Source organism: Dama dama, chromosome 23 (genome assembly GCF_033118175.1).
Source record: "Dama dama isolate Ldn47 chromosome 23, ASM3311817v1, whole genome shotgun sequence".
NCBI classification, from domain to species: Eukaryota; Metazoa; Chordata; class Mammalia; order Artiodactyla; family Cervidae; genus Dama; species Dama dama.
Window position 1 is genome coordinate 26,549,144 of NC_083703.1, and position 19,368 is coordinate 26,568,511.

General features: G+C 38.3%; 1 protein-coding gene across 3 annotated transcripts in view; it reads right to left on the reverse strand.

Moving 5' to 3' along the window:
* Positions 1-19,368, reverse strand: part of ARHGAP21 (Rho GTPase activating protein 21) — a 129,409-nt gene that overhangs the window by 56,431 nt on the left and 53,610 nt on the right. The gene's annotated exons all lie outside the window — the stretch shown is intronic.

Below are 19,368 nucleotides of genomic sequence, written 5' to 3' on the forward strand. Positions count from 1 at the left end.
GTTTGCCTGAAATATGTTCTAACTCCTTTTAAATTGTTTAGAACAGACTTCTAAAAAAAGGAAGAAAACAGGCTTCTAATTTTCATTTTAGGGATCTGGTTTGCTAATGGCATACAAAACACTCTAAGAGCCTAACAGACTGTTTAACATCAAAAATCACATGTTTCAATGATGAAAAAAATCCTATATGAAAATAAAGTAGAATCCAATTTAAGAGGACTGTCATGGCAGATTACTGGGCCCTTTTCCCTTCTCTTCCCTGTAAAGGCAGAAGCACTAAGAGAGAAAAAAAAAAATCGCATTCCAGTTTTCTAAACCTAGGTGTTTCCAAACTTCCACTTAAGACAACTCTCATTTCCATAGTGATGGCTAGTACTTTAAATTATAGCTCCCAGGCCTCCAATCTGTTGTCCAGCAAATTTCACGAGCTTTAAAGTCCAAATTCCAATAGTCTCTAGGCAATGTCAGTATAAAGTCACCCGTCAGGTCTCAATCACATTTCATCCATTATAAGCAAACACACACTTGCGATTCAACCTCATCTTCAAAGAACATCAAATGGAACACAGCAAAGCAATAAAATCTGCTAAATATTAAAATACAGATCATGTTCTAACTTAATCACAACAAACTTTCTTTCTACCCTCACCAGTCTAATTTTTTTGTTTACTTTTTAGTGTGGAAAATGTCCAGAATTTACAAAAGTAGAGAAAAACAGTAGAATAACCTCTGCCCATGAACATAATTTAAATAATTATTTAAAACCTGTCATCTTGTTTCATTTACACTCTAATTGTCTTCTGAAGTATTTTAGTGCAAATCCTAGGTATCATGTCAATTCATTCATAAATACTTTAAATACTTCAGCATGATTACTAAACATATCAGAACTTTACTTCCTGCTCCTTGGAAGAAAAGCTATGAGAAATCTAGACAGCATATTAAAAAGCACAGGTATCACTTTGTCAACAAAGATCCATATAGTTAAAGCTACGGTTTTTTCAGTAGTCATGCACAGATGTGAGAGTTGGACTATAAAGAAGGCTGAGCACCAAAGAATTGATGCTTTTGAACTGTGGTGTTGAAGACACTTGAGAGTCCCTTGGACAGCAAGGAGATCAAACCAGTCAATCCTAAAGGAAATCAATCCTGAATAGTCATTGGAAGGACTGATGCTAAAGCTGAAGCTACAACTCATTGGACACCTGATGCAAAGAGCTGACTCACTGGAAAACATTCTGATGCTGGGAAAGATTGAGGGCAGGAGGAGAAGGGGGTGACAGAGGACAAGATAGTTGTATGGCATCACTGACTCAATGGATATGAGTTTGAGCAAGCTCCGGGAGACAGTGAAGGACAGGGAAGCCAGGTGTTCTGCAGTTCATGAGGGTCAGAAAGAGTCGGACGTGATTTAGTGACTGAACAACAAAGATAAAATCTGTTCACAGTTCTCCATACTACAAAGTTATCTTGCACAACGTGTAGCATATAAACTGACAACAAACCCGAGACTTCCTTACCTCAATCTCCTTGAAAGCCTACCTAAGATTAATGAAAATTATTTCATGACAGAAATGTTAGCACCAAAAGCTATGAAATAAATTTAGAAAGGTCTCGCATGTAAAATCACAACAACAAAAAAACCCCTAAAATTAAGTTCCGGAACAAGTTTTCCACTCTCAGTGGAACACACTACCTATGTATTCAAATTCAGTGAGGTCCTATATACAAGGTCCTATATTACACCACATGAAAATCTCTGGCACATACAACAGTGTCTGGCATACAGTGGACGTTCTGTAAATATTACTGCTGATTGTTTCAAATTAAAGTCCTGGTAAATGCCAATAGCAAGACTGCCCAAAATCAACTCAGAGACTTGTTTCAGGAACAAAGCTATTACTGTTCAGTTCAGTTCAGTTCAGTCGCTCAGTCGTGTCCGACTCTTTGCGACCCCATGAATTGCAGCACGCCAGGCCTCCCTGTGCCACTGATCTGTATGATTTCTCTGAAATAAGAAGGAAAATGCTGTCACTGAATAGTAATTTGAGTACAACACCACTAGGTGTCAGTTGCGAACCATAATTTTCCAGCATTATAAATCTCCCAGTCAAGAAATACTCTGGAGGGTGTTATTCATTCAACAAATATTTACTGAGCTCGGACAACAGACAACTTGCCAGGAGCTGATTACTCTGCGACAAACAAAATGGAACTGGGATCTGTCTTCTGGAGTATTTGAAGTTTCTGCAACATCGTTTTTTTCCCTCTCTGAAGCTTCAAGAATTTCACAAAGTATGTATTGCATGTGGCTTCACAGTCCTGTTATTCCAGTTGTACTAGATTTTAAGTTCTCTGCAAACCCAGAAAAATGTGCCGCCGTGCACTGACCCCAGGCAACTATCTTTCCATTTCTGACCATACCACTGCCTGACCACGTAACTGATAAAACCTGCCCATCTTTCTTCAAACCCTTAGTCCTCTCTAGTCTTCAAGACTCTCCAGTCTCCCTCAGAAATCACTTTCTCATAAGTTTACCCACAGATCAGTATTACAACCAAAGTCACCAGCAACCTCAACTTCCTCTCCCCCTTGACCTTCCAAAGCATTCTACTTGCCAGGGTCCAGCTATGGACAGTGCCAACCAGACCTTCCCTCTGCTCTTGTTCTTGGTGCGATGTCAACTGAGTGAAACTGCGTAACCCACTGATTTAGAGTTCCCCAGTTGAGCTAAGCGTTTGATACTGCTGACTAGACTCTCTTGCTTGTACTGAATATTTTAATTCCCTTTCCCTTGAGGTTGCCATATCAAGCTTCTCATAACCTTCGAGGACTTGCTCTGCCACCTTGATTCCTCACACTGTTTAGATAACTGTATCTCTTACTTCACTCTATCTCAACTACTGTATCCTCATTTTTTTTTTCTTTTAAAAAATCTTTTCCTACCCATACCTCCGCTTCCCTGATGGCTCAGTGGTAAAGAACCTGACTGCCAATGCAGGAGATGAGGGTTCAATCCCTGGGTTGGGAGGATCTACTGGAGAAGGAAATGGCAACCCACTCCAATATTCTTGCCTGGAAAATCCCAAGGACAGAGGAGGCTGGCAAGCTACAGTTCATGGAGCTGCAAAGAGTCAGACACAACTGAGCGACTAAACAGCAAAAACACCCTTACTTCCCTTTGTTCTATCTCAGGTGAGGATTTAGTTACCACTATTCTTCAGGACTTTGCTCCCCAAATGGTCTCTTCTCAACTGTAAAACCAATCTCTTTCTTCTTCTCTCCAGATCTCGTAACACACAAAAGCTTTCCAAACTTAAAAAAAAAGACAACAGAACTTCTCCCCACACTGCCACACAGCTACCATCTCTCATTCTCCATCCCTTCATTTTCTTACTTCTTAAAGAATAGTCTATACTCACACCTACCTTCATTTCTTTACTTCTAATCCACGGTTTCTCAGACATTGACAAGAATCTTTGGGGGAGAGCACGCCCACCCCCACCTGCCACCCATTCCCTGATCTAATTCATGTCACAGCCCGCTGACATACCTGATTCCCTCTGCCCACTGCACTGAAACTGTTCTTGGTAACTTTACCAATCTGCTTTTTGTCAATTAGGTCAGATCAAACAGTATCTTTTTAGTCTATATCCTAAAGAATCTTCTAGGATGAACGACAAGTTATCCACCCTCCCCTAAAATGATCATCTCTTAATTAGCAAGCCATCAACTCCTGCTGGTTGCCTTATATGTTCCAAAATTTATTATCAGATTTCCTTTCTGATTCTTCTTTCTCTGACCAGCTCTAAGATGTTGCCTTCCCTAGGGGTTTACCTTTATGCTGGATGTCATCATGCTCTCTGATTCTATTTATGACTAGCGCTTAACTGTAGCATACATAATGATGACTTCCAAATTTACCTGCAACTCTCACCTCTCCTTATGAGCTCCACTTCCAAAACTTCAACTAGGTACTGAACATTCTACAGGAATTAGAAATGTTGTTGTTGTTGTTGTTAATGTAGAGTCACTAAGTGGTATCCGACTCTTTGCAACCCCATGGACCTCAGCATACCAGGCTTCTCTTTCCTTGACTATCTCCCAGAGTTTGCTCAAACCCATGTCCATCGAGTCGGTGATGCCATTCAACCTTCTCATCCTCTGTCACCCCCTTCTCCTCCTGTCCTCAGTCTTTCCCAGCATCAGGGTCTTTCCAGTGAGTTGGCTCTTTGCATCAGGTGACCAAAGTATTGGAGCTTCAGCTTCAGCATCACTCCTTCCAATGAATATTCAGGGTTGATTTCCTTTAGGATTGACTGGTTTAATCTCCTTGCTGTCCAAGGGACTCTCCAGAGTCTGATCCAGCACCACAATTCAAAAGCATAAATTCTTCAGAACTCAGCCTTCTTTATGGTCCAACTCTCATATTCATACATGACTACTGGAAAAACCATAGCTTTGACTGTATGTAATTTTGTTGGCAAAGTGGTGTCTCTGCTTTTTAATACGCTATCTAGCTTTGTCATAGCTTTCCTTCCAAGGTGCAAGCATCTTTTAATTTCAAGGCTGCAGTCACCATCTGCAGTGATTTTGGAGCTCAAGAAAATAAAATCCATCACTGTTTCCACTTTTTCCGCAACTATTTCCCATGAAGAGATAGGACTGGATGCCATGATCTTCATTTTTGAATGCTGAGTTGTAAACCAGCTTTTTCACTCTCCTCTTTCACCCTCATCAAGAAGCTCTAACTTATCCCAAACTAAACTCTTTTCCCCAGGGAAGGAGGAAGGTGTGTTTCCCTTCTGTATCCCTCAATCAATGGTACCTCCATTCATCCACTCACTCATACCAGAAAAACCAAGCAGAAATCACAATTCATCTTTAACCGGTGACATACATTCTACCCCCAAGTCCTATCACCAAAGTTGGGCAAATACAATTTCTAAATACCTCTGAAATCTGTTCTCAAATGCTGGTTTTCCTTTGACCTGATAAAATCCTATTCGGCACAAGCACACCCTAGCTAAGAAACCCTTCCCTGGTGGTTGGATGACTCTCCAAGCTCAGACCCTGCCACAGTTGTGCAGACTTCTTTTTTCCCACACTTCTGTAACTGTTTTACACCTTCATCTTCTATCATCCTATAGAGTTATTAAATGTATATGGGCCAGAAACTGTTCTGCGTTTAAAGAAAAAAGTAATAGACAAAGTAAAATTGGGAGGACTTTCCTGGTCATCCAGTGGTTAACACTCTATGTTTTGAAGGCAAGGGGTGTGCGTTTGATTCCTGGCCAGGGAACTAAGATCCCACATGCCATGCAAGGTGACCAAAATAAATACATAAATAAAAGCTCATTGAACTGTAATACCTAAAAAAGATTTAAAAATAAAATAAAGTTGGGAATTCCCGGGCAGTCCAGTGGTTAGGGCTCTGAGTTCCCAATTCCTGGTCAGGGAACTAACATGCTACATGCTGTGTAGCCATAAATACATACAAACAAATTATTTTTAACATTTAAAAAATAATAATAATCTTTCCACTCGACAATCCAACTGAGGCAGAAAAACGTCTGAGAAAAAAAGTAGGAGGCGGGATGGTGAAAGGTGTGAAGGAGGGAAATGAGCAGGGTGAGAAGGGGAGGAGAGGAGAGGCGGGGTGGGAATGCTATTTTTAGGAAACAGGCAGGGAAGTCCTCTCGAGCAGGTGACATCTGAATCACTAGCTAAAGGAAGTGAGATTAGAGGCCATATTGCTCCCTTCCCAGCAATTAGTTTAGTGACTGGCTCATGGCAATGACTCAACAAATATCAGCTAAGAGAATGAATAAACAACAGGAAGGATATTTCTAGACTTAATGCATTTAGCACTCATACGCAAAATATTTCTATTGCAGTTCCACACCGGAGATGAAGTTATCTGCTAAAACTTTGAAAGCAATTTAAACATCATTATTAGAATTCACTTTGGGGGACTTCCCTGGGGGTCCAGTGGTTAAGACTTCATGTTCCCAATGCAGGGGGCACAGATTCTATCTCTGGTTGGGAAACTGAGATCCTGCATCCTACATGGCATGGCCAAAAAAAAAAAAGAATTCACTTTTTATTATTAACTGGATCTATGAATCATATTTTGAGTACAGACTAACTGGAAAAAAAAAAAAGGGCTTATTTGGCTGTGTCTGTGATCAAGGTCTTAAGTTACAGAGCAACTAAGAAAAGATAGCTCAGAATCACCTAGTTACAGGTAATCTCTGGAACAATGTTTTCTTTAGAGAAGTGATTTCCAGGACAGTTTGGAACATTAATACTTCAAACATGTGCTTCCCTGGACTTTCACCTTATAGCTCTGTTGTTCAGTATCTCCAATTAGTTCTCTGAACTCCTAGATTTCATATTTCATAAAGGATTTAGAACCATTAAAGAGATTTTAAAATTGCATTTATCATCTTGACCGCCAAACTACCTTCATAAAATGTCTTACAAAGCCTTAAAATCTACTCCAAAAATTGGATTTCTGACAATACCTACTTGTAATGTAATCAAATTCCCTTCATTTTAGATTGTAAAAATGGTTTCCTGGGACCTTCTAAAGTGAATTTTTTTTTTTTAAACCTCTCATCAACTTGACCAGTGCACCAGTTTATTTTGCAAATTCCTACTAAGGTCCTAGATTACTGTATTTTTGCTATTAGTGTTCCAGTTTATACACTTATTAACTATGTGAAATAAGATTCCTAGCTTTAAAAAGTGTCACTGAGACTTTGTGTTAAAGGGGGACTCTTGGGAGAAAGAAAAATAGAAAGGAACAGTTTTGGGAAAAGAGACAACAGTCCAACAGCTGAGGTCAGATGTTAATGTGCTAACTTCTGCAGTTTTGGGAAAAGTTATTTGGGAATAGTGCCATGTGAAAGCTGTGGCCCCCTCCTTTATTCAACACATTTAATCAACAAATGTTTGTGGTCCTACTATGTGTCATGCACTTAACAGGCATGAAAATTCAATGATGAATTCAAAATTCAATGAAAATTCAAAAATTCAATGATAGTTCTCCCCTTAATGATCTCTGTTCTCAAAGTAACACATAAAAACATTTTCTTAATAAACATAATGACTAGTCTGAGTACGTAGGAAAATTTTACTTTGAACCTTCTGATGACCAATTATTGATAAAAGACAGAATCTCCCTTCTTATTTTTCTATTTTCCTGTATCAGGTCTGCGTTACTGTCTTCACTTCTCAGGAACAGGTATATGAGGAAGCAGAAAGTCTCTGCTTGTTTACCACAATCACTTAGATTAACTGTGTCCAAAATACGAGTAGGGATTTTCCAGAAGAGAATCAGGGAAAGAGGCTACCTGCATCTTCCACTAGCTGTGAAATGGCATCTACTCCCCCTTGTCCAACATATCCTTTCAAACACTTGAAAACTATTGAATATGTGGAAAGCTATCAAGTTCTCCCTTTAACAAAAAGTTACAAGCTCTTTCAATCTTTAAAAAAAAGGCATATTGTGTTGTTGTTGTTGTTGTTCAGCTGCTAAGTTGTGTCCGACTCTGCGACCCCATGGACTGCAGCACACTAGGCTTCCAAGTCCTCTCCCAGAGTTTGCTCAAATTCATATCCATTGAGTCAGTGATACTATCCAACATTTCATCCTCTGCTGCCCCCTTCTCCTTTTGCCTTCCATCTTCCCCAGCCTCAGGGTCTTTTCCAAAGAGTCGGACAGTCACAGCAGGTGACCAAAGTATTGGTTGCTTCAGCTTCAGCAACAGTCCTTCCAATGAGTACTCAGGGTTATCTCCTTTAGGATGGACTGGTTGGATCTCCTCGCTGTCCAAGGGACTCTCCAGAGTCTTCTCCAACACCACAGTTCAAAAGCATCAATTCTTCAGCGCTCAGCCTTCCTCATGGTCCAACTATCACATCCATACATTACTGAAAAAACCATAGCTTTGACTGTACGGACCTTTGTCAGCAAAGTGATGTCTCTGCTTTTTAATATGTTGTCTAGGTTTGTCACATCATAGTTTCAAATTATATATATAAATCTCTTTAAGTTTATAGATAATATATTTTATATTTATATATTTTAAAAACACTTATATACTTATATTCATATTTATTATACATTTACTATATAAATATTATAAATAATAATATAGTCATATACATAAATAAGTAAATAATATAACACAAAAATAGAAATAAATACCATCATGTTCACAGGAAGGTCACATTTGCCACTCTCCTACCCCTGCAAAGCAGGATTCCCCTAAGGGCCAGTTTGGCTTGGGGACTTCTCTCTGGCCCAATACAGGCCTTCTAAGAGCTATGCCATAATTGCCTTCCTACCAAATCCTTCCTTGTCTCTCTTTCACAGGTGACAGACCTGTATCACAATTTTAAGTCTTCCCCATCCTTGCCTGCCCCTTTCTACAGGCATTTCCCGCAATTAACCTGTGCCATGTCTAATAGTATTTTGCCATTTTTTCTGTCTTGGTGTTTGCTTCTCAGGGAATCCAAATGATACACCAAATATCAAAAAGGCCAAAGTCTACCTTTATGTGAAAGCTATCCTTGAACAGAGATGCAGAAATTCTAAATAAAGTAGAAAACCAAATCTGGTAATATACAAAAAGTATCATACATTAGGAACAATCTTGGTTTAGTTCTATAATGCAAAGTCAATTTAACATTTTAAAAATAACTCAATGTAATTCATTATGCTTAGTTCCTCAGTCATGTCCAACTCTTTGTGACCCCACAGACTGTAAGCCTGCCAGGCTCCTCTGTCCATGGGATTTTCCAGGCATGAATATTGGAATGGGTAGCCATTCCCTTCTCCAGGGGATCTTCCTGACCCAGGGATCGAACCCAGGCCTCCTGTATTGCACGTGGATTCTTTACCGTCTGAGCCACTGAGGAAGCCCATAATTCACTATTTTAAAGAGCTTAAAGGAGAAAAAAAGTTCAATGATTATCCGAAAAGATGCAGAAAAATTCAAAATTCATTCGTGGAAGAGATATATCACATTCATAGATTGAAAGATTCAATATTTCAAATATTTTCAAATATTCAACTACTGTGAATAATATAAAACATATCAAAATTCCAGAAGAATTTGTATTGGGTTGACTAAAAAGTTCATGCAGGATTTTCCATAATATCTTCTGTGTGTGTGTATGTGTGTGTGTGTGTGTGTGTGTGTGTGTGTGTTACTGCAAATGGACAAGAATAGCCAATCCAATCTTGAAAACAAAACTGGAAGACTTATTCTGTCTAACAGCAACCCTTATTATATAGCTGTGGTAATTAAGATCAGTCTTGCTCCAAAGAAAGTGACCAATGGAATGGAACAGAGTTTGGCAAACTCTTCTGTAAAGGGCCAGATGCTAAATATTTTAGCCTTTGCAGGATTCATACAGTCTCTGTCTCATATTCTTTTTTTAAATAACCTTTTAAAATATACAACTATTCTTAGTTTGGAAGCTGTACAAAAATGAGCCATATGTCAATCCCTGGAATAGAATAAGGTCCAGAAATCAACCAAAACATATAGAGACACTGTGTGATCAGGTGGTATTACTGAGCAGTAGAAAAAGTACAGATTTTTCACTGAGTATTGCCAGGCCAATTCATATCCATATGGGGAAAAAATTAACCTTGATCCTATACTACATGTAAAAATAATCAATTGTAGGTTTAATTGTCAATGACAAAACAATAAAGTATTTGGAAAATAATAAAAGAGAATATCTTCATGATCTTGTAGTAGAAAAAAATTTCTACAATAACATTCAAAGTATTAACTTTATAAAAGAAAAGATTGATAATCTGGGATCTTCCTGACCCAGGGACTGAACTCGGATCTCCTGCATTACAGGCAGATTCCTTACCATATGAGCCATAAGGGAAGCCCTAACCATAAAAGAAAAGATTGATAATTTGGACTAAATTAAAATCAAGAACTTCCCTTTATCAGAATTACTAATAAGAACTTCCCTTTATCAGAATTACTAATAAGAAGTTGAAAGGCAAGTCACAGCAGAATATCTGCTAAATACAAAACTAAGAAAGTCTTCATCAAAAATATTTGAAGATTCCTACAAATTAATTATTTAAAAGGACTGATACCTAATAACCAAATAAACGGTAATCAACTTCATCAGTGTCAAGAAACTTTAAATTAACCCAAATTCCACACCACCACACACTCACTAAAATGAATAAAATTAAAAAGACAAATGTCAAGTGTTAGGGAAGATATGGAACAACTAGAATTCTCATACCCTGCTGATGATGTGTGAACTGGTATTAATTACTTTGGAAAACGTTTTAGCCATACCTACCAAATGTGTGCATACCTATGTGCATACCTATGATTCACATCTATGATTCAGTAATGCCATTCCTAGATATACACACCCACCAGAAATGAGTACATACACGCACAAAGTACACGTAACAAGATGGCTCAGAGTTGTACTGCTTGAAACAGCTGAACACTGGAAACAAATCTAAATATCCACCAACAGTAGACTGAATAACTGAATCGAATACGTTCTTTTTGTTTTAAATCAACTTTCTTATGTCTTAACATAAAATGTACCCATTTAACAGTTTGTAAGCTTTTCAAATGTACACACCCATGCAACCACCACCACAGTCGAACCTTTCCATCAAGCCAAAATCCAGGCAATCACAGATTTGTTTAGATTTGTCTTTGCTAGAGTGTCACATAAATGGAATTAGACAGCGTGTACTCTTTTGTGCTTGCCTTCTTCATTAATCAAAATAAAGCTTCATAGGAAAAGCATGAGAAACCAAAGTAGACAAATGAGATTTCACGAAAAGTTAAAACTATGTGCATCCAAGGACATTATCAAGAAAATAAAAAGACAACCTACAGAATGAGAGAAGATGTATGTAAATGATATATTGCCAATGGAAATGTAAATATGGTGCAGGTGGTATGAAAAACAGTTCAGTAGATCCTCAAAATGTTAAACAAATAATTACCACATGACCCAGCAATTCCACTCCTGCATACATATCTCAAAGAATTAAAAAGAGGAATGTAAACAAACACTTGTACATGCATGTTCGCAGCACTAATCACAACAATCTAAAGGCGTCTTCCTAGTGGCTCAGACTGTAAAGAATCTGCCTGCAACGCAGGAAACCTGGGTTCAATCCCTGAGTCTGGAAGAGCCCCTGGAGAAAGAAAATGGCAACCCACTCCAGTATTGTTGCCTGGAGAAATCTATGGACAGAGGAATCTGGTGGGCTATAGTCCATGGGGTCATAGTGACTCAGACTAAAGAATTTGCCTGCAATGTAGGAGACCGGGGTTCAGTCCCTGGGTTTGGAAGATCTCCTGGAGTAAGAAAACGGCAACCCACTCCAGTATTCTTGCCTGGAGAATTATGGATAGAGGAGCCTGGTGGGATACAGTCCATGTGGTTGCAAAGAGTTGGACAGGACTGAGCAACTAACACTTTCACTTTCAAAGGCGGGAACAGCTCAAATGAATGGATAAACAAACTGTGGTATGTGCAAACAACATACCATTGTTCGTCCATAAAAAGGAATGAAGTATTGATATATGTGACACATGTACAAACCTCGAAAACATTAACACTAAAGTGGAAGAAGCCATTCGAAAAAGGTTACACATGGTATGATTCCACCTATATGAAATATTTAGAATAGGTTAAGTTCCTTGGGGACAGAAAGCAGATTGGTGGTTGCCCAGGACCAGGGTGAAGGGAGAACAGTGAATGACTGCCTACTGGACATGGGTTTCTTTTTGGGGTGATGGAATGTTCTGGAACTAGATAGAGGCGACAGATACACATTGTACACATGCCTTTTAATTCTGTGCTAAATGTCACTGAATTGTTCACTTTTAAAATGGTGAACTTTGTATTAGATGAATTTCACCTCAAGAAAAGAAATGTTTTTGAGATTGATCGCTGGTGCCATGTGTAGTCCACAAGCAGATATACCACAATTTAGTCACCCATTCATATGCTGTTTACTATTTTGGTCAGCTCAATCCAGGGTTTTATTTAATATGAAAAACCAACTATGAACATTTCTGTACAAGTATTTTTGCAGGCATGTTTCATTTATCTTGGGTAAACACCTATAAGTGCTCTTATCATTTCATGCATACACACACACGTGCACGCGCACACACACACACACAAAAGTGTTACCTGTCATTATGTAACTGAATCAAAGATGAAAACCAATTGCAGACATTAAAGTTATGATGCTTTATCCTTAAGCCCAGCAGATTTAAGCCAACAGTACATGTTCAATTATAAAAACAAAGAAGAAACTAAAGAACAAGTCTGCAAGTCTAATACGATGTTAACCAAATTTTATCTCAAAGTTGAATCAGTGATTTTTTTAAATACTGCTTGACGTTCAAGGGAACAGAACCCTCTTTATTGCACATTTTCAAGAATGAATTATGTTACAGTAAAGAGCTTTCTGAGAAGCTGGGGTGGGAATTGAGAGAAAACTCTAGAATCAGACTGTTCGGTTCTACCACTTGCTACATAGACACTTTGTGCCTCAATTTCCTCGTGTCAATGTATGGCAAAAACCACCACAGTACTGTAAAGTAATTAGCCTCCAGTTAAAATGAATAACTTTTTAAAAATGGAGGTGATAATATCCATCTCAGAAAGTTGTGATGATTAAATGAGTTAACCACACAGAGTCTTACAACAGTAACCGGCACATTGTAAGTTAGCTGCTGTTGCTGCCACCTCCACCCCATCACCACCACCACCATCATCACCCCCCCATTATCATCACCCCATCACCATGAACATTATCATCATCAATTCTACTTTGTAAAATACTTTCAAGACAGCTTAAGACACTTATGTTCAACTGAACAGACCTAAAAGTTAATAAAAGCATGTAGCTAATTAGTCTATTTACCAAGTTATTAGTATATTTACTATAAATATGGACTTCCCTGATAGCTCAGTTGGTAAAGACCTAAATACCAAATATTAGTATATTTACTAAGTTATATTTAGTATAACTACCAGAGAAATTCAAAGCTCAAATAATTTAACTGTCAATACAATTAAAAATGGATCCAAAGAGGTTCACTTTATGCTCCTTTTCAATGATAAGAGATGAGTGAACCCCACTCAGTATTTCTACATTTCAAAAGTAACAAGAACACAATCCTGACACCCTACCACCACGCCACAGACCATAGATCTACGCATAATAAGAATTTCTTCTAACCAATTTTCAGGTCCATATTTTAGTGTTATATTATCCTGAGGGAATAGGTTTTCAATCTATTAACGGAAATCAATGGCATAAAATATACTCAATTTTCTCAGCTCTTCAGAATTTAGCTCTTCATTAAAGTGAAGAACATTTGCTCTCTAAACATAGTGAGTGCTGTTCATTACATGATGAACTAGGCCAATTATATTTCTCTCTGGGGGAATTTGGAATTATTATGGTAAGAGAGGAAGGAAGGAAGGAGATGGTGAACGTGTACTTTCTACATCAGTCAGCATGTGAGACAATCATGTATAATCAACACTATCTGTAAACATTATCTAAATCATCCTGTAAATAGAGTTTGGGCCTCTGGAAGATCATATGTCAAGATTTTATTGTTGACACTCTGGTTTTAGTTACTTTCCAGGTCCTATTTCTGGTGTCTGGCACATTTGGGTATCCTATGGTGTTTAACTTTGAATTTGGAGATGCCCTATTTGTTTTTTAGAATTAACACATCTTCCCAAGGTGGCTTAGGCATGGGGAGGGTTCTATTTCTTGCCACTAAAATATCCTTCATTAGAAAACTCTAACATAGTCTATAGAGCTGTTCAGTCAGAAGTGACTGCAATCACAAAATACAAATTTTTACTACTGAGAAAGTTTACAGAATCCCCAGGTATCTTTTTTCCTACCATTAACATGCTTGAATATAAAATTTAATGCCAAAGTAGAAATCCAACAGTTACTGAAGCATCCAACAAAATGATATACAAATTTTAGAATCTTGGATGTGTCCCTACATCTAAGCTGAGTTAGAATTTTTCTCATAGAACAAGTGAAACAGAAATAATGGTAATTACAAACCTTCAATTATTCTTATTTTGACTATTTATGAAGTTATGATTTAAGGGACAACAGGATGTCAGCAAGATAGCAATTAATATTATCACCAAAAAATATTTTTCTACCTCAATGGCCTTTTTCTTGTATACAGCATCTGTATTACAGTGCAGAAAACTAACCAACGAGAATGAAAAATCTTTAAAAAAAAGAGAGAGTACACATATATACAAGATATGAGAAATAATATATAACCGAATGTAAAACTTGGTTAAAGAGAATAATCAGCAAGTTAAGTGGCAAAAAGAGACTCCACTAAATTGCCAAAAGGAAAAGAACAACAAAACAGAACCTTTTGACTGTTGCACAGAATTCTGGCAACCAAGCAGGATCTCTTAGGAGCCTGAATAAAATTCTGGGAATTCTTTTCTCTCCAGTGATTCTAGGCACTGACTCGGATCGCTGCACCGGAGGCTGGGATTCTAGTTCACTACATAAAATTCATAGAAAAGGATTTTGTAGTCTCAATAACTCTTGAAAATAAGTCTGAAAAGGAAATGAGACTATAAAATGAATATTGAAACGTTCAGCTGAATCAAAATAACAGATTACAAGTCGTCTGTCTCCAAATAGGTTGTATTTTTAAAACAGGTCTATAAATAGCTGTTCTCAAGTCAGAAGAAATTTTTTCACAGAGAATATGTTCTGACGGACCATCTGATCAGTTTATTTGAAACGGTACCGTTAGTACTAAATGTAAGTTCAGCGGGCCCCTGTAGACCAGCCTGTAACCCCCCACTGCCAACTGGGATGACAAAAGCAAGCCTGGCCCTGGGCGGCAAAAGGATACAGAGCACCAGGAACCCTTTCAACCCGTTCAGCTTTCCAGGTCCACTGCCAGCCGGCTATTCAGACTCCAGGAACAAGGGGCGGCTGCTTCTCTAAGATGTCTCTGGGGCCTCTGACTTGGTGCTTCCCTGACCTTCTTGTGAATTCTTTGTCCTTAAGGGTTCACAAATATGGAACATTCGTTCTCAACTTTTTCAATTCAGAGACATTTCACAGAATTAATTTCCTAATGCAGTGAATATATCTGGTATTTATCTACTAATTCTTGACACTATATAAGTAGAACAATTTAAGTCAACAGAACAGTTTCAAAAAGATGGACTTCAGAGTTATACAAGCCTGATTTGGAAGTCCAGCTCTGTCACTTAGCTGTATGATCCTGGGCAAGTTACTTTACAGATTTTTAACCCTTAGTTTCCTCATCTACAGAAGGGGAATATTGTCCTACACCTCAAAGCATTATAGCTAGGCTTAAATGGGATAGTAGCATGTATTATGTATGTAGTACATGTAGTAGCATGTATTATGACACCTAGTATAAAGTCTTCGATCATATATTAATTTCTACCGCCCTCCAAAAATTTTTTAAAAATCAAGCAGTTCTTCAAGTATATTACAAACATACCTAGATGATTGCTTTAGGTATTCTCATAACTTTCCACATTCTTCTTCTTAGGAAGAAAACATACAGATGTTCTGGACTTTACAAATCATCTTAATTTGACAGATCTTGCTCTGCATGAGATAAGGTGCTTGAATTTATATTTCTCTTATTTTAAAAATCTTAGCTATGCTGTGTTTATTTTAATTCTATAATTAGCATTTTAGGGCTTCCCTCGTAGTATAGTAGGTAAAGCATCTGCCTGCAGTGCAGGAGACAACGGTTCAATCCCTGGGTTGGGAAGATCCCCAGAAGGAAATGGCTATCCACGCCAGCATTCTTGCCTGGAGAATTCCATGGACAGGGGAGCTGGCGGGGTACAGTCCACAGGGTTGCAAAGAGTCAGACATGACTGAGCAACTAACACACATATTAGCCTTTTAAATTAAATTGTTAACCAAGCTTATAATTATTATCTCCCTCCATCTGTTGGACTCCTGATGTTTATTACATTTCAATCATTTACATTCTTTGATTTTTAAGCCATTAACTATATCTCTTTTAGTTATTATTAGTATACTGACTCTGTATTTTCTTAAACTGTAACATTTTTCTTACGTATGATTATTCCCTCATTGACAGCATACAGTGCCAGTAGAATAGCCAGATAATTTAATCTCAAACTATAGTGATAACTTTCAGATCAAAATTCAGTTGTGAGGGATAATAATCATTAAAGATCACTGGATATGTAGTCTTGAATATCCACTCTCCTAAATAGTCTTAAGTATTGATCACCAGATCAAGCTGGACTGTTGGGGAACTGTACTCTTGGGGGCCACAGTTTTAGTGTTCATCTCTATAACCTAAGGATTTTCTATCTTGGCACTATTAAATTTTGGGCCAGATAATTCCCTGGGGGTGGGGTCTTTCAGGTGCATTGAAGGATTCTTACCAGTATCTCTGAGCTCTCCCTGCTGGCTGCCAGCAGCACGCCCTCCCCCCACCCCAACTGCGACAACCAAAATGTCTACTGATGCTGCCGCGTGTCCCCGGGGGAGAAAATCTGTCCCCAGTTGAGAAGTTCTTTAGACTAAACTGGACCACGGGCTTTTGAAATCAACTTACACTGAGGAATGTGTTTTAAAATATTCATATAAAAGAATGGTACTGAGGATGTTACCTACTACATTATCTTTGTTTCCATTATGAGGAACCACAGGAGAAATCTGTCTCAGACTTCAGTGCAAATCAGATGTTTTCTTATGGACAACAGGAATCCTTGCGCTTAGTCACTCAGCCGTGTCCAACTCTCTATGACCCCATTGACCGTAGCCCGCCAGGCTCCTCTGTCCACAGAATTCTCTAGGCAAGAATATTGGAATAGGTTGCTATGCCCTCCTCTAGGGGATCTTCCCAACTCAGGGATAGAACCTAGGTCTCCTGCATCACAGACGGTAACTGTGAATCCTCAGCTAATCCTTAAATAATAATCCTTCCTTCTTTCCCTCTTCTTTTTCCCCACTGGGAAAGCTCAAAAGCGAATTTATAGCCTGTCTTTGATAACAGTGTAAGATCTACAGCACACATTCATATTGACTAAACCTCCTGAGTGTCAATTTAATTCATCTTTTCCCCCACGAAAAGATGGGGCTTTTCTCCTAGCTCAGTCAAGAATCCGCCTGCAACGCAGGAGAGCCCAGTTCGATTCCTGGGTCGGGAAGATCCACTGGAGAAGGGATAGGCTACCCACTCAAGTATTCTGACCTGGAGAATTCCATGGACTGTATAGTCCAAGGGGTCATAAAGAGTCGTATACGACTGAGCCACTTTTCACTCTCCCCCATGAATGTTTTAATCTCATTTTTATCTTAATATAATACATGCATGTGAAGACAAATTCTTTTTTCAATGAGATTAAATATAAATTAATAAATAAAACAGTATTTAAACTGTAAATTTTCACAGCAGACCACACCCTTTAGTCTCGCTTGTTCACGCCAGTCCAAATCTTCAGCTAGATCTGTATCTTTCAAGTTTTCCCTTATAAATGTTTTATTCTCTCCAGTCAAAGCATGTAATGAAACCTGCTCACTTCAGTGAACAGATATGTCAGAAATATAATCATCTGCAGAGTACGGTTTTCTAACTAAGCCCTTCTACATTTATTAGCAGTGTATCTCTCCCAGTAGAAACTGGAGCACGAGAGGTGTTAAACTCTAGGTGCAGTGTGTCCAGTAAGTAGCCCAGGCATTAGCACATCAATCCACAGGGTGATGGGGAGACAGAGCACCCACGCCTTTCTCAGGCTGATGCTGGTTTTGTCAGTTTTGCCTTTCGCCACTGAGGCCAGGGAACATTTGGAATCCATCCTGAGCCCTGGAAGCATGACAGATGGTGACACAGGAGTGGCCCATCTTGCATAACGGTGATAACTATGAAGGGTCCTACCTCACCCTGCACACTCAGATTATTTTTTCATAGTGCTGAAAGAAACCATTTTCTTCTCATTTGAACCCTGAACATAACACCTCAAACCAGAGATGCTATTACAAAGGTGTATCAACTGGGAGAGAGGATGAACACTGTATGGCCTACTCGGGCAGGGGAAAACCACTCAGGAAAAAATAAAAAGTAGTGCCATTAGTACCTACACGTACAATATGGTGAATCTCAAAAATACTATGACAAGGTGTGGGATGGATTAGGAGATTGGGGTTGGCATACATATACCACTATGCATAAAGTAGTGACTAATGAGGCCTACTGCGGTGACCTAAATGCGAAGGGAATCCAAGAGGGGATGTATGTATTCACGTGGCTGATTCTCTTTGCTACACAGCAGAAACAAACATGGCACTGTAAAGTGACTATACTCTTATTGAAAAACAAAAACACCATGCCAAGTGAAAGAGAAAAAAAGAGTACACATTGTATTTTCTGTTTATAAGAAAATTTGTAAGACGCAAAACTCATCTATCGTGAAATAAAGCAGATCAGTGGTTGCCTAGGGCCAGCAGTGTTGACGGCACAAGGGAACTTTAGGGATGATGGAAAGGTTCTTTTCAGAATCACACCTTGATTGGACTAGTGGTTTCCCAAGTGATGTATTTATCAAAACCAAACCTTAAGTAAACAATACACTTAATTGGTGCAAATAGGTATTCTTGCTAAAAAGGCACCACTTCAAACAAAAGGTAAGAAAATATCAGACAAAACCAAACTGAAGAACACTGTACAAAATAACCATACTACTCAAGGCCACGGATTTTGAGAAGCTGTCGTAGACTACAAGAATCAAGGGGTCGTGAAAAGTGAATGCAATATGAAGTCTGGGAACAGAAAAGGGGCAAAATCCAAATAAATTCTGCAGTTTAGAGAGGAGTGTCCTACCAGTGCTGATGTCTTGATTTTCTTAGTTGTACCATAGTTATGTTTTTAACGTCGGGGGAAGTTGAAAGAAAGAGTATACAGAAACTCATCACTATTTTCACAAGTTTTTAAACATCTAAAATTATCTAGAAATACGTTTTTTAAATGGGTGCATTTTATTGTGCATAAATTTTAAGTCATTAAAGTTCATATAAAATTAAAACAAAAATAAAAATGGCAGTTTTTACAAAATAACACTATCCCCAGGCTGATTTTCCTTTCAAGCCCATTAAATAAGTTTAAATCAAGAGTAACTAGAAGGATCAAAATATTCCTCAATATTTGAACCAATGAATGTAGTAGATAAAACACACACCAAATCACTAAATTTATAAGATTACTAATTGCAAAAAAAAAAAATTACTAATTGCAT